Genomic DNA, 5,233 nt, shown 5'->3' with positions numbered 1-5,233 from the left:
TATCTCATGATCTTTCTAACACGAGGAGCTTGCCAAAGGATAAAATGAAAAAGGGAAAGGTGAAGATCACCTTGACTCAAGTATAAAATAAAAACAAAAAGTACGAACATAAAGTAAAAGATAGGCCCTTCGCAGAGGGAAGCAGAGGTTGTCATGCGCTTTTAGGGTTGGATACACAAAATCTTAGTACGAACGAACGTCACTTTATATTGCCACTTGTGTATGGACCTTTATTATGTAGTCTGTCGCTTTTATTGCTTCCATAACAAGGTCGTATAAAGCTTATTTTCTCCGCACTAATAAGTCATCATATTTAAAGAGCAATTTTTATTGCTTGCACCGATGACAACTTACTTGAAGGATCTTACTCAATCCATAGGTAGATATGGTGGACTCTCATGGCAAAACTGGGTTTAAAGGAATATGGAAGCACAAGTAGTATCTCTACTTGGTGCTAGGAATTTGGCTAGCATGAGGGGGAAAGGCAAGCTCAACATGTTTGGAAGGTCGATGACAATATACTTTAACTGAGATGTGAGAAAACATAAACCATTATGTTGTCTTCCTTGTCCAACGTCAACTCTTTTAGCATGTCATACTAAATGAGTGCTCACAATCATAAAAGATGTCCAAGATAGTATATTTATATGTGAACCTCTCTTTCCTTATCACTTCCTATTAATTGCAACGATGACCAAAACTACGTTTATCAACTCTCAACAATTTTCCTGCCTCATACTTTCTATATGTGAAGTTATCACTAACCATAAGATCTATAAGAACTCTTTTAATTCTTTCTACTTTTTCAAGATCATAGCAACATAGAAAAGCCCTTGACTCAACACTAATCTTTATTATATGTACCTCACAGACTCGATTACAAAAAAAGATCACAAAGCAAAACTCAAAACTACTTGATATCAAAACTATCTACTAGATCAAGATACTACTAAAAGGACCGAACTAAATAAAAACGGTAAAGGTAGGAGTGTGATGGTGATACGATACCGGGGAACCTCCCCCAAGCTTGGCAGTTGCCAAGGGGAGTGCTCATACCCATGTGATTATGTCTCCTTCTTCACGGTTGGCGTTATGATCTTCTTGGCGATGATGCCCTTAAGGATACGGTTCTCCTTCTCGAGCTTATTGACTTGTCGTTTGAGGTCCATAATTTCTTTACGAAGCTTGCCGTTACGGCCAAAGCTCCCTTTACCCAAGGATGCTGCATAGCTTCTGGAGAACAAGTGAAGCTCTTTTTCATATTTTCATAAGAGAGAAATCTAAAGTTGGAAGGGATGACCGAAGTTGGGATAGCCAGGTTAGGTAGTTCCCCCATCATAAATTCTGCTTGGGGACGAGAGGTAACTTCTTGATCTTCCTCCGTGGCATCTATCCTTTTCAAGTCGGCCCCCATCTCATCCTCTGTTGATGGTCCAAAGTGATAAGTGTAGCTATTTGCTCCTGGTACCGGTGTTGGGTGAGACACCCGACTCTCCCCGACTGACTCCTGAGAAGACATCTTGCTCTTGATCTGCAACAGGAAACAGCCTGAAAACGAAAACTGAGGATATTTGCATGATACGGTTGTCAAAACCTTCGGGAGTATATATAACGAATTTTTACCGACCAAAATACGTAACGTGCAAGAAAACGTAGTCCGGGAGACACACGAGGTGCCCACGAGACAGGGGGGCGCGCCCAGTAAGGCTGGGCACGCCCTCCACTCTCATGGGGCCTCATGTCCCTTTCGGACTACTTCTTTCTTCCTAAAATTCTTAAATAATCCAAAACTGATAAAAAATGTCATTGGAGTTGTTTTGGAGTCGGTTTACTTACCGTACCACATACCTATTCCTTTTCGGAGTCTAGAACATTCTAGAAAGTATCCCTTATGTATTCCTCCGAGGTTACGATTTCAATAATATTAGTTTCAACATTAATAGGATTACCTGAAATATAATGTTTAATTCTCTGACCGTTTACCACCTCGGACTTGTGCTTTCGAAGTTGTTGATCTTTATGGCACCAGAACGATAGACCTCCTCGATAATGTAGGGACCTTCCCATTTAGAGAGAAGCTTTCCTGCAAAAAATCTTAAACGAGAGTTGAATAATAACACATAATCTCCTACGTTAAACTCACGCTTTTGTATCCTTTTATCATGCCAGCGTTTAACTTTTTCTTTGAATAGCTTGGCATTCTCATAAGCTTGGGCTCTCCATTCATCAAGTGAGCTAATGTCAAACAACCTCTTCTCACTGGCAAGTTTGAAGTCATAATTGAGCTCTTTAATAGCCCAATATGCTTTATGTTCAAGTTCAAGAGGTAAATGACATGGTTTTCCATAAGCCATCTTATATGGGGACATACCCATAGGATTTTTGTATGCAGTTCTATAGGCCCATAATGCATCATCAAGTTTTTTGGACCAATTCTTTCTAGATCTATTAACAATCTTTTGCAAAATTAACTTGAGCTCTCTATTGCTCAACTCTACTTGACCACTAGACTACGGATGATATGGAGATGCGATTCTATGATTAACATCATACTTAGTAAGCATCTTACGGAAAGCACCATGAATAAAATGTGAACCACCATCAGTCATAAGATATCTAGGGACTCTAAACCTCAGAAAATAACTTCTTTAAGCATTTTAATAGAAGTATTATGATCAGCACTACTAGTTGGAATAGCTTCTACCCACTTAGTAACGTAATCAACAACAACTAAAATATGTGTATAACCATTAGAGGCAGGAAAAGGTCCCATATAATCAAAGCCCCAAACATCAAACGGTTAAATAACAAGAGAATAATTCATAGGCATTTCTTGACGTCTACTAATATTACCAATTCTTTGACATTCATCACAAGATAAGACAAACTTATGAGCATCTTTGAAGAGAGTAGGCTAAAAAACCCAGATTGTAGTACCTTGTGGGTAGTTCTATCTCCAGCATGGTGCCCTCCGTAGGATTCAGAGTGACACTTGTATAGGATCTGTTCCTGTTCATGCTCAGGTACACAACGTATAATGACACCATCTACCACTAGTAGAAAAAGGGTCAAATATGAAGCAAATTAGTGTCGGTTTGAATATGAGCCGGCACTAATGTGTCCATTAGTGCCGGTTCCAACGGCTAGGCGGGCGGTCATCGTTAGTACCGGTTTGTGGGCAACAATTAGTACCGGTTCATGCCGCAAACCGGTACTAATGAGGTTGTGTCAGGCTGTGGGCCACACGAACACCTTTAGTACCGGTTCATGGCATGATCCGGTACTAGAGTTTCTTATTAAGCTAATTTTTAGTCCCACCTCGCGAAGAGAGAGGCAGTAGGAGCGGTTTATAAGCCGTGAGTGCAGAGACGATGAAGGAGAGGCGCAATGCTCACCTACAGGTTGCTTAGCTTCAAGCCTTTCGGAATAGAATAGATTGCATGGAGCTATGTGTAGTGTAGTCTACACTATTCTGAAAGTTTGAAGCTAATTAACGAGCATTGCGCCTTTTTCATTTTTAATAACTTATTAGAACTCCGGACTTCTTGTGTTACGGCAACAACTGGATGCACTTCGTGTACAAACTGGATAATCTCTTTCGAAGTATCAGGGCCGGTTTCGGACGAAGACTCATCTATTACACCGGCACTTCATTTTTTAAACTTATTACAACTCTAGACTTTTTTGCGTTCAGTACGCACCATTCTAAGCCATGTCATTAATTTTCAACCCTTTCTGACATCATTTGCTCCCCTAGCACGAACCGGTACTAAAGAGGTTGTAGCAGGGCTATTTTTAGTCCCACCTCGCTCCCCTAGCAAGATTTTGACCACCTTAAATATGATACTTCTCAAACTATCACAAGCATTTGGTCTTTATTGAACTCTATGTGTAGGATCTATGGCTGCAGTAGGAGTCTTCGCCGGTTCTTAAATCGGTGGTAGATTCCTATTGATAATTTAGATTCTATACAAAAAGATCATTGATGATCAATGTATTTTTATGTACTTCTCTGTAGCAGTAGCGCGTTTTGGCTGAAAGGCGGTACTGATCAATGTATTTTTTTGGGTTCGGATGCACAATTTAAATATGTTACTTCTCAAACTATCACAAGCATTTGGTCTTCCAACACGTTCTGACATCATTTGTTGTATTTCAGTTACCAATTTGTTTAGATCAGAGTTAAATGACCGTGAAAATGAAAATCACTACAAAACAAACTCTGAAAATGTTGAAGGTATCATCATTTCACCCGCATAGCATGTGCGAAAAAGTAGAAAGAGTCACGGCAAAAAAGAAAAAACTATATAAAAAAATTACTCAAAAATAAATAAAAGAAAATAAATAATGCAGAAAAGAAAAAAATTATATAAAGCAAAAATATTCACAAAGAATCTAAATACAGCAAAAAAACTACTTAAAAATAAATAGAAGAAAACAAATAAAGCAGAAAAGAAAAAACAATATAAAAATTTACTCAAAAATAAATAGAAGAAAATAAATAATGCAGAAAAGAAAAAAATTATATAAAGTAAAAATATTCACAAAGAAACTAAATACAGCAAAAAACTACTCAGAAATAAATAGAAGAAAAGAAATAAAACATAAAAGAAAAAAACTATATAAAAAAATTACTCAAAAATAAATAAAAGAAAATAAATAATGCAAAAAAGAAAAAATATTAAAAAATTGTTGGGGCGCTGCCCGGTGGGCCTGCCACGCAAATTCAGGCACAGAAGGGTCAACAGGCTCACAGGGCAGCGCGCTAGAGTTAGGCCCAGAAGCCTGCTATATAGAAGAGTTCGAAAGGGCAGCAGCGGCTGGGTTTATAAATCAGTGCGGCTGCCCTTCACTCAGAGAGGTGGGACTAAAAATAGCGCACCGCGGGTGGCAGCGCACGGCCTTTAGTACCGGTTGGTGGCTCTAACCGGTACTAATGGAGGGGCCTTTAGTACCGGTTAGAGCCACCAACCGGTACTAAAGGCCCTCGTTTCCCGCCGCTTGGCCTGGCTAAAATTGGCCTTTAGTACCGGTTGATGGCTCTAACCGGTACTAAATGCCCCTCCTATAAATACTACACTTACGAAAAATCAGTTCTATCGTCAACCACTTCTCCACTTCTTCTCGCGCGACTCGATCTATCGCCGACGACGACGCCGACGCCGCCGCGCCGCCACGCCGCCGCCCCCGCCGCCCTCGATCGCCGCCCCCGCCGCTCGTACGTCGTCGCCGT

Source organism: Triticum dicoccoides, chromosome 5B, assembly GCF_002162155.2.
Source record: "Triticum dicoccoides isolate Atlit2015 ecotype Zavitan chromosome 5B, WEW_v2.0, whole genome shotgun sequence".
Taxonomy (NCBI): domain Eukaryota; kingdom Viridiplantae; phylum Streptophyta; class Magnoliopsida; order Poales; family Poaceae; genus Triticum; species Triticum dicoccoides.
This window is presented reverse-complemented; position numbering follows the sequence as displayed.